A 12,561-nucleotide genomic window follows, 5' to 3' on the forward strand; every position below is an offset into this window, starting at 1 on the left:
CTTGACCCCTCTAAAGATTAGAAAATGGAACAAACACTCTTAGAACAAAAAAATGTTGAGATAAATTTTACTAGTAAAACGGCCAAATTTATATAACGTTAAGTTTGTAATAAATATACACCTCACCACCAGAATGGTTTCCATCATGGGCCTTAACCAATGTTACCAGAATAGGTTAAAAAAAAAAAAAAAAAAAAATATTTAGATTGACTAAAGGTCTGCTCCATCATGTGTGGATCTATAGATTTATACTCAGACGAAAAAAAAATACAAAAAAAAAAAAAAAACTTTGGTGACTCAATGGACCACTTGGTCTTTTTTCTGCCGTCCCGTTTCTATGTATGTTTTCTGTAAAGACCATTTTTTTTATTATACGCAATAAAGTTTATATATATTTTGTGATCATTCCAAATGATATCAAAGATTTAAAATTCACTTGAAAAAAATTGTACATTGGCTATTTAAAGCTGAACATAAGGCAGACAGTCGAATACATGGTCATAAGTCCAAATTATTATTATTTTTTTTTTTTTATTTAAATTCACTAGTAAAAATTGTATTAAAGATCACCAGGTAAAAATAAAAGAAAGGAAAAAAAAAAAAAATCACATAAAAGCAAGCCCAGACTCGCCCTAGGGCACACTGGGCATTTGCCTGGCCGCATGTCCTAACAAGAGCTGGTTAATGTGACCCAGAGCTCCAGAGGGTGAGAGCCACGGCATAAAATATGCAATGATATCTCGTATATCGTGCACCTAGCTCTCACCCGCGGGGTCTCTGTCTGTTGCAAGCCATGTGGGCCTCTAGGGAGTGACGCTGACCGAGCAGGACTCCGAGTCCTCCTGGACCAGTCCTCCCTTTTGGCCTCATAGCAGAAGATGATGCCGGTCAGCCTAAAATGCCCAGGCCTATTTTTTTTTGTCACAGTCCGGGCCTGCATCTAAGCCCTTGTACACACGGTCAGACATTCCGACGGAAAATGTCCGATCGGACCGTGTTGTCGGATAATCCGACCGCGTGTGGGCTCCATCGGACTGTTTCCGTCGGAACATCCGACGGACTAAGTTTTCCAGCTGGGCTATAAAAACTTTCCGACAACATGATCCGATCGGACCTTGTCCAATCGTGTGTAGAGAATTCCGATCGGACAAAGTGCCACGCATGCTCAGATCAAATTCCTAGACCAAAGCTATTGGCTACTAGCCTGAACGTAGTCCCGTCGTAACGAAATAACGTCATCATGTTCTGAACGATCGGATTTTCCGACAACTTTGTCCGACCGCGTGTATGCAACAGTTTCGGACAAAATCCGAAGGATTTTGTTGACGGAATGTCCAACCGTGTGTACAAGGGCTAAGATATATATAGTGGGGAAAATAATGATTTGATCCCCTGCAGATTGTGTAAGGTTGCCCACTTACGAATAAATGAAAGGTCTATCATTTTTATCATAGGTGTATTTTATATGATGGAGACAGAATATCAACCAAAAATCCAGAAAAAACACACAATACAAATGTTATCAATAGAGTTGCAGTTCAGTGAGTAAAATAAGTATTTGATCCCCAAGCAAAACATGACTTAGTACTTGGTGGAGAAACCCTTGTTGGCAAGCACAGAGGTAAGACTTTTCTTGTAGTTGGTGACCAGGTTTGCACACATCTCAGGAGGGATTTTGGTCAACTCTTCGGTACAGATCTTCTCTAAATCCTTAAGGTTTCTTGGTTGTCACTTGGCAACTCAAGTTTCAGCTCCTTACATAAATTTTCTATAGGATTAAGGTCTGGAGACTGGCTAGGCCACTCCATGACCTTAATGTGCTTCTTGAGTATGTTTTGGGTCATTTTCATGCTGGGAGACGCATCCACGACCCGTCTTCAGTGTTCTGGCTGAGGGAAGAAAGTTCTCATCCAAGATTTTTACAATGCCTGGTTCCTTGTCCATTGGCCTCAATGTGGCAAAGTCGGCCTGTACGTTTAGTAGAGAAACGGGCCTAAAGCATAATGTTTCCACCTCCATGCTTGACTGTAGGAAAGGTATTCCTAGGGCACCCCAGATGTTTTGGAACTACATTTCCCATGATGCTCTGGCACTCTGCAGTGTAGTTGAGCATCATGGGAAATGTAGTTCCAAAACATCTGGGGTGCCAAGGTTCGCCATCACTGTCCTAGGGTCCAGTCAACATTTTTTTTTTTTTCTTCCAAACACGGCAAGTTGCGTTAAAGAGATCAATTTTGGTCTCATCTGACCACAGCACTTTCTCCCAATCCTTCTCTGAATAATTTAGATATTCATTGGCAAGCTTCATATGGGCCTGTACACGTGCCTTCTTGAGGAGGGGGACCTTGCGGGTGCTGCAGGATTTCAGTACATGGCGGCGTATTGTGTTACCGATAGTTTGATCGGAGACTGTGGTCCCAACTGCCTTGAGATCATTCCCAAGCTACTCCCCGTGTAGTTTTTGGCTGATCCCTCACTTGATCACTCATGATCATCCTTACACCATGAGGTGAAGTCTTCCATGGAGCTCCAGACCGGGAGCAATTGATGGTTATTTTCCATTTGTGAATAATCGCTCCAACAGTTGTTTCCGTCTCACCAAACTTCCTGCTGGTGGTCTTGTAGCCCAATTCCAGCCTTGTATAGGTCTACAATCTTGTCCCTAAGGTCTTTTTTTTTGACAGCTCTTTGGTCAGGCAGAGATTCTGTGGAAAGGTGTCTTTTATACACATAACGAGTTGGCGTTAGGAGGACCTTCTTACATTGACAGGACTAATCTGTGTACCACATGAGCCAAAACTATTGCTGGTTGGTAGGGGAGCGAAAGTGAAGAAAAACTAAAGAGTCTCTTAATGAAGGTGGAAAGAGAAGGAGAGCGCAAAAGCTGGTGTAACTTACCTGGTATGCAGAGGAAGGCTTCTCTTACTCGGGGGGGGGGGGGGGCCCTGGCAGAGCAGATAGGTGGTGCTGGAGTGCAAAGCGAGGGCCGGTAGCCATGCTAACTGCTGGGCTTCCGGTTGAGTGGTGTGTCAGATGACAGCGGATGCAGGGAAGCTGTAGATGCAGGGAAGCGGAAGACTACGTTGGCACGCGCTACCGCAGCTTCCCCAAGACAAGTTTGGGGACCAGGAGTTAGCCTGCGGGAAACCTTTCTTCCTGCGATATCCCTCTCCTGACAGCTGGCCCGAAATTGAACATTAAGAAAACTAAGATCATGGCAACCGGTCCCCATCACTCCTTGGCAAATAGAAGTAGAAGAAATGGAAACCGTGACCGATTTTAATCTTCCTTAGGCTCCAAGATCACACCAGACGCAGAGTGTAGTCATGAAATTTGGAGGCACTTGCTTCTTGAAAGGAAAGCAATGGCAAACCTAGACCAGTGTTTCTCAACTCCGGTCCTCGAGGCGCCCCAGCAGGTCACGGTTTCAGGATTTTCCGTAGAAGAAACGGCTGTGGTAATTACGAAGGCAGTGAAACTGATTTTCATGGTTATGCAGTGATCTTCCTGTGTTTGCTTACCTCCCCTCATGTCTTCAGACTAAGAGGTCAGCCACTTCCACCTGGTGGTTTTTATAACCTCTCCTCTAAGCATGGCTCCACCCCCAGGCCCTATCAGGGAGCCCTATATTAACCTGTGCACTGCAGGCCATCAGTGCTGATCAACCATTGTGTATTCCTTTGTGTGTTAGCTTCCTGTTTCCGGCCGTGTGCTCTGCTTCTGTTTTCCGTTACTGACTTTGGCGTGTCTTGACTATCCTTGTTTGCCTGTGATCCTGACCCTTTGGCGTGTCCCTGACTATTCCTGTCTGCTTGTGGCCCCGACCTTGGCTTTGTCCCTCACCATCCCTATCCTCCTGTTGCCTACTGTGGGTGTGAGCTGGGGGTCGCGACCTGGAGCCAGTTGCAGCCAAGTCCATCCTCACCACTAGAGGCGCTGGTGAACACCTGCTGGCTCTTAGACTCCGCGCCCCAGGGAATCTTACGCTCCAACCCCGTGGGATCTGTCCCCCGTCTGCAGCAGTCAGCCGTAGGGTCCACAACCTTGCCGTGCACTCCTGATCCCTACGGTGTGCACCTGTCACCTCGCCTCAAGGTGACCTGACACTGATCAAATCACCTGTGCAAAATAACGGGAAGCCTGAAAACATGACCTGTTGGGGCGCCGTGAGGACTGGAGTCGAGAAATGCTGACCTAGACAACATTATTAAAAAGCAGAGACATCACCCTACCGACAAAGCTATGGTATTCCCAGTAGTAGCATATTGGCTGTGAAAGTTGGACCATAGGGGAAGGCTAAATGCCGGAGAATTGATGCTTTTGAACTATGGCGTTGGAGAAGACTCTCGAAAGTCCTGTGGAGGGCAAGAAGATCAAACCAGCCAATCGTGAAAGAAATCAACCCTCAATATTCACTGGAAGGACAGATCCTGAAAAGATGAAACTCAATTACCTTGGCCACCTAATGTGAAGAGAGGACTTCTTGGAAAAGACCTTAATGTTGGGAAACATGGAAGGGAAAAAAAGAAGAAGAAGAGGACGACCGAAAAACAAGATGGGTAGATCGTATCATCAAAACAATGAACATGAAGTCTAAACTCCGGGAGGCAGTGGAGGCCAGAAAAGCCTGGCGTGCTATGGTCCATGAAGTCACAAAGAGTCAAACACAACTAAACAACAAGGGGATCAAATACTTATTTTACTCACTGAACTGCAACTCAATTTATAACATTTTGTATCATGCGTTTTTTTTTTTTTCTGGATTTTTGGTTGGTAATAATAAAAGTTTGATTTGGTGGTTTAGTACTGCTTCAAGGTTTTACTTGTTCTGTAACATAAATAATAATACAATTGGAACAAAAAAAAAAAAAAAAAAAAACACAGAAACCAGAACAAAAAAAAAAAAAAAAAAAACAGAAACCAGATTCATTCATTTTTTATTATATATATATATATATATATATATATATATATATATATATATATATATATATATATATATATATATATATATATATATATATATATATATATATATATATATATATATATATACATATATACATATATACATATATACATATATACATATATATATATATATATATATATATATATATACATATACATATACATATATACATATACATATACATATACATATATACATATACATATATACATATACATATACATATATACATATATATATATATATCTATATATCATTTTTTTTTTTTTAGTTTAAAATTTATTTTTATTTTTTAATAAAAATATATCTTGGGCTCAGGAGAAGCTATGGTTCAGGCCTGGTGGTGGTATCATAGATGTGAGGTTGGTGGTAATAATAATAATAACAGTTTGATTTGGAGGTTTATTACTGCTTCAAGGTTTTACTTGTTCTGTAACATGAATAATAATAAAATTGGAACAAAAAACACAGAAACCAGATTCATTCATTATTTTTTATTTTATGTATATATGTATTTTTTTTTTTGTTTAAATTTTTTTTTTTTTTTTTTTAAATAAAAAGATATCTTGAGAGTGCTGGGCTCAGGAGAAGCTATGGTTCAGGCCTGGTGGTGGTATCATAGATGTGAATGCACTGGTACAATAGAAGAAGTATCACATGTTCAGACACAAAGATATGAAATCTGTAGACGTTGTACTGGAAATACTGAAGTCAATAATTTCTTCCCAGTGCTGCATAACCAGTTTGTACATCGCACTGCAAGACCGCGGCGGGTCTTCTGTTGACATGTTGCATACTTTAAAAAAAACATATTTCGTGCTGTACAACAAATACGATCGTACACAGATAAAACATGGCGCACCACTGAGATGGGAAAAAAAGTGTGCATAGAAACCTCCACAGGCAATAGGTGTAAGGGCAGGAAAATTATTATTATTTTTTTCATAAGGATTTAAATATTTGTTCACAGCTGCAAAACTTGATCACTTCACCAGTGTTCACTAATGTCTGTAATTTTTATTTTATTTTTCATACCAGTTTTTTTTTTTTTTTTTTTTCACATAACGATGGTTCACTTTTTATTATTTTTTTTTTTTTTTCACCAAAAAAGTGTCAATCTTTGAATTTTATTTAAATTTTTTTTTTCCAATGATTCGCACAAGACTATCAACCACAGCTTGGCTAATGCAAATTTTTAGGACGGGTTACAGATAAATTAAGTTTCCCTTCAATCTCATTTTCAATGCACTGATCTTAGAAGAGAAGACAAAACTATAGAATTCTATTCTAAAAAAAAAAAAAAAAAAAAAAATCTTGCTATTTTGAAGTTCTTTTCCTTTCAATCTCTGTATTTTATCTGACAAGTCAGAAAGCAATATTATTCACAACAACGTCTCAAATCTTGTTTGCCTTTTTTTTTTTTTTTGCAAATTTGTTCAAGAAAAAAAAAAAAATAAAAATACACAGTGGTTTTAAAAGACAAAATTATGGAGATGTTGTTCAAACCATTGCTTTTGGTAATATGTAAACATTTTATGTCTGACAGAAAAAAAAAATGATATAAAATTGAAGATGGGAAAAGCAATGTGGAGTTCATTTTTTTTTTTTTTTGATTGCATTATTTACAACTTTTCTGGAAAATACAGCTTGACCTTTCCCCTCCCCCCCCCCCCATCAAGCATTTTTTTCTTTACAATTTTACATTAGAATCTCTTACAGTTTTATGAACAAATACATATGTACATTATTCAATAACATGTTCTTCTTCCTTTCATATAGCAGACCAACATTTCACACACTCACACGAGCAAAAAAAAAAAAAAAAAAAAAAAAAAAAAAAAAACTATATATACTCTCTTTTTCATTTTTTAAAAATATTTCTGTAATTAATCCCATTTCACAGGCAATAGACATACCACAATATACTAGGAAATATGTTTTATATTTTTTTTAAATTAAGATTTGCTAACTAATGGTGCCTTTTTTTTTTTTTGTTTGTTTAAAAATAAGATAAGATTGCTTTATTTTTACTTCATATATTACTCTGTAAAAATACATTTAAAATAAAAGTTGTGAAGGAAATAATTTTTTATTTATTTTTTCCTCCCACAGAGAAGTCACTTTGATTTTTGGAAAAAACAAAAAGTGCAAATGCAACCCTCTTGAACTTAGGCTATTTATTTCTAATACTACAGTTACGAGGTGTGGCTCTGGGAGCTCCAGTTTAAATAAATTAAAAAGTATTTTTTATTAATGAAGTGGTAAAAAGGAATGAGAACACAGCATCTATTTTGCAGCGATGAAATGTGCTGTGGTGAGAATGCAATGATTTTTCCTTTGCAAATTTCAAACTAAATATCAGATCTAAATGTTTGGCACTTAACTATGTCTATCTTAATGCCGCTGACATTCTGCAATGAAGACATAATGCATGCATCATATTATTATTATTATTTTTTTTTTTTTTACGAAAAACGTCAAAAAATATTTTTGACAAATTGTTTTTTGTTTTTTTTGGGTTTCTACATTTTTTTTTTTTTTTTGAGGGGCCAATATTGAATTAATTTGCACATAAATTTCTGATTATGAGTTACAACATATGCTTTCTGTCCAGGGAACATAATATTCAGAAAAATTTTATGCCATGCCAAAAAAAGTAATGATTGTGTTGAAATAGAACTTACGCCCTCCCACACACAGCATTTCTGCATGTATAAAATTCAAAACACAAAAATATAGATTTATAAAAGCACCAAAATTTAACACAACAATATTTAACTGAAACAAAATAATTTCATCCCAGCAGTGTGTTTTAACAAAATATAAAAGTATATCTTCAAACCTATAAAAAAAAAAAATTATTTAAAAAAAAAATGTACAAGGAAAATAAATTAAACCGCATAAAAGCAGGCGTCATATTGTCGTCTTTTTAGTGTAATCTAGCATCTAACGAAGTAAGCCAAAAAAATTTGCATTATGAGAAATGTTTTGGGGGAAATATATTCATTAATATAACATTTTATATTGCGATCAATATTCTAGCAAGAGTGTTAAAATCCTTACCTCAAAAAGGTTTACTAAAAACTACAATTGAAGTAGATAATTGTCCTACTTTAAAATTTGGAGGTGGGTGTACCATTTATAAATGAATTAAAAAAAAAAAAATTGCGTATGATAAATAAAATAAATTCAGGAATACATTTCCAAAAAAATAAAATAAAATAATCATAAAACGTAATTTCTAAAAATTTAAATTTAAAAATTAGTACCCCCACCTCCCAAAATTTAAATTAGGACAAATTTATTTTAATTGCGTATTTAGTTGTGCGCTCACCCTTACACTTTAAGAACTTTTGACGTAAACCTTTTAAAGTGTAAGGGTGGGCGCACAACTAAATACGCAATTGAAATAAATAATTGTCCTATTCATTTTTGGAGGTAGGTGTAACATTTATAAATTAATTGAAAAAAAAATTGCATTATGATCATTTTTTTAATGTATTTATAAATCAAATTTTATTTATCATAATGCATTTTTTTTTTAAATGAATTTATAAAATGTTACACCCATCTCCCAAAATTAAAATAGGACAATTAATTTATTTCAATTGCGTATTTATTTGTGCGCCCACCCTTACGCTGTAAGAGCTTTGACGTAAACCTTTTATATAAAAGGATATTAACACTCTTGCTAGATTGGTGGTAAAAAATAATATTTTATGAATACATTTCCAAAAAAAAATTAATTCATAGATTGCTACCAACAATCTAGCAAGAGAGTTTTAATATTCTTATTTAAAAGGTTTACATCAAAGATCTTGCTGTAAGGGTGGGCGCACAATTGAAGTAGATAATTGTCCTACTTTAATTTTGGAAGGTGGGTGTACTATTTATAAATGAATTTTAAAAAGTTGCATTGTGATAAATAAAATGAATTAATGAAAGTTCATCACAACGCAATTTTTAAAAATTAATATATAAATAGTAAACCCACCTCCCATAATTAAATTAGCACAATTATTAATTTAAATCGCGTATTTAGTTGTTCGCCCACCCTTACGCTTTAAAGTAAACCTTTTAAATAAGGATTTTAACACTCTTGCTTGATTATCAATGTCAATCTAAAATATATATATATATTTTTTGGAAATGTATTTATAAATGAATATTCATTTTTAGATTGCTACCAATAATTTATAAATACATCTAAAAAAAATTTTTTTTTGGAAATGCATTTATAAATTATTGGTAGAGATATAAAAATGAATTCATTTATAAATACATTTCCAAAAAAAAAAAGATTTTTTAGATTTACATTGATAAACACGCTCTTTACTCTCTTGCTAGATTATCAATGTAAATCTAAAAAATCTTTTTTTTTTTTTGGAAATGTATTTATAAATGAATATTCATTTTTATATCTCTACCAATAATTTATAAATGCATTTCCAAAAAAAAAAATAAAAACTTTTTTTAGATGTATTTATAAATTATTGGTAGCAATCTAAAAATGAGTATTCATTTATAAATACATTTCCAAAAAAAAAAAAAATACATTTTAGATTGACAATCGAGCAAGAGAGTGTTAATATCCTTATTTAAAAGGTTTACAAAGTTCTTAAACACTCTCTTGATAGATTTTTTTTTGGAAATGTATTTATAAATGAATATTCATTTTTAGATTGCTACCAATAATTTATAAATACATCTAAAAATGAATATTCATTTATAAATACATTTCCAAAAAAAATAAAAATACATTTTTAGATTCACATGGATATTAAGGTTTACAAAGTTCTTAAATACTCTCTTGCTAGATTATTGTCAATCTAAAAAAAATTTTTTTTGGAAATGTAGTTATTCATTTTTAGACTGCTACCAATAATTTATATTAAATTTATAAATACATTTCCAAAAAAAAAAAAATGACATTGATAATCTAGCAAGAGAGTGTTAATATCCTTATTTAAAAGGTTTATAAAGTTCTTAAACACTCTCTTGCTAGATTAAGAACTTTGTAAACCTTTTAAATAAGGATATTAACACTCTCTTGCTAGATTATCAATGTCAATCTAAAAATTAATATTAATTTATAAATACATTTAAAAAAAAAATACATTTTTAGATTGACATGGATATTTTTTTTTAAATGCATTTATAAATGAATATTAATTTTTAGATTGCTACCAATAATTTATAAATACATTTTCCCCCCAAATTTTTTTTTTTATATTGACATTGATAATCTAGCAAGAGAGTGTTAATATCCAACACGCTCTTGCTAGATTATCAATGTCAATCTAAAAATTTATTTTTTCATCTAAAAATTACATGACATTGATAATCTAGCAAGTGTTTAATATCCTTATTTAAAAGGTTTACAAAGTTCTTAAACACTCTCTTGCTAGATCATCAATGTCTATCTAAAAAAATTTTTTTTTTTTTTTTTTAGAAATGTATATACAAATTAAATATTCATTTTCAGATTGCTACCAATAATTTATAAATACATTTTCCAAAAAAATTATTATTTTTTTAGATTTGTTTTACATTGACATTGATAATCTAGCAAGAGAGTGTTTAAGAACTTTGCAAACCTTTTTAAATAAGGGTATTAACACTCTCTTGCTAGATTATCAATGTCAATCTAAAAAATTATTATTTTTTTTTTTTGGAAATGTATTTATAAATGATTGGTAGCAATCTAAAAATGAATATTAATTTATAAATACATCCCCCCCCTCAAAACAATTTTTTTTTTTAGATTCACATTGCTAATTTAGCAAGAGTGTGTTTAAGAACTTTGTAAACCTTTTTAAATAAGGATATTAAACACTCTTGCTAGATTATCAGTCAATCTAAAAAAAAAAAAAATTTGTTGGAAATGTATTTATAAATTATTGGTAGCAATCTAAAAACGAATATTTAAAAATGTATTTATTTTTTTTTTGGGGGGGAGAATGTATTTATAAATATTAATTTTTAGATTGCTACCAATAATTTATAAATACATTTCCAACTAAATTTTTTTTTTTTTAGATTGACTGATAATCTAGCAAGAGTGTTTAATATCCTTATTTAAAAAGGTTTACAAAGTTTTTAAACACTCTCTTGCTAAATTAGCAATGTGAATCTAAAAAAAAAAATTGTTTTGGGGGGGGGGGGGGGGGATGTATTTATAAATTAATATTCATTTTTAGATTGCTACCAATCATTTATAAATACATTTCCAAAAAAAAAAAAAATTATTTTTTAGATTGACTGATAATCTAGCAAGAGAGTGTTTAATATCCTTATTTAAAAAGGGTCACACATTTCTTAAACACTCTCTTACTAAATTAGCAATGTGAATCTAAAAATGTCTTTTTTTTTGGGGGGGGGGGGGTGTATTTATAGATTCACATTGCTAATTTAGTAAGAGAGTGTTTTAGGAACTTTATAACCCTTTTTAAATAAGGATATTAAACACTCTCTTGCTAAATTAGCAATGTGAATATGAAAAAAAAAATTTGGGGGGGGGGATGGGGATGTATTTATAAATTAATATTCATTTTTAGATTGCTACCAATAATTTATAAATACATTTTCAAAAAAAAAAAATTATCATTTTTTTTTAGATTGACATTGGTAATCTAGCAAGAGAGTGTTTAATATCCTTATTTAAAAAGGGTTACAAAGTTCTTAAACACTCTCTTACTAAATTAGCAATGTGAATCTAAAAATGTATTTTTTGGGGGGGGGGGGAGAAAGAGTGTATTTATAGATTCACATTGCTAATTTAGTAAGAGAGTGTTTAAGAACTTTGTAACCCTTTTTAAATAAGGATATTAAACAAACACTCTCTTGCTAAATTAGCAATGTGAATATCATTTTTTTTTTGGGGGGGGGGGGGGGGTGGGATGTATTTATAAATGAATATTCATTTTTAGATTGCTACCAATAATTTATAAATACATTTCCAAAAAAATAAATCTTATAATTTTTTTTAGATTGACATTGATTATCTAGCAAGAGTGTGTTAATATCCTTATTTAAAAAGGTTTACAAAGTTCCTAAAGTGTAAGGGTGGGCACACAACTAAATATGCAATTGATTTTAATTTTGGGAGGTGGGTGTACTATTTATAAATGAAAAAAAAAAAATGCATTATGCTAAATACAATTCATTCATGAATACATTTCCAAGAGTAAAAAAATAATTCTCAAAGCAATTTTTTAAAATTAATTTATACACCGTACACCCACCTCCCAAAAAAAAAAAAAAAAAGGATAATTATTTATTTAAAATTGCGTATGAAGTTGTGCGCCCACCCTTTTTAATTTTGGCAGGTGGTTGCACTGTTTAAATTGATTTAAAAAAATTGCTTTGAGAATTTTAACAGTGCAACCACCTGCCAAAATTAAAAAGGGTGGGCGCACAACTTCATACGCAGTTTTAAATAAATAATTGTCCTTTTTTTTAATTTTGGGAGGTGGGTGTACAGTGTATAAATTAATTTAAAAAAATTGCTTTGAGAATTTTTACACTGTACACCCACCTCCCAAAAAAAAAAAAAAAAAGGACAATTATTTATTTAAAATTGCGTATGA

This window comes from Lithobates pipiens, unplaced genomic scaffold (genome assembly GCF_037356315.1).
Source record: "Lithobates pipiens isolate NorthernLeopardFrog02 unplaced genomic scaffold, aLitPip1_a1.2 Scaffold_28, whole genome shotgun sequence".
Classification (NCBI taxonomy): domain Eukaryota; kingdom Metazoa; phylum Chordata; class Amphibia; order Anura; family Ranidae; genus Lithobates; species Lithobates pipiens.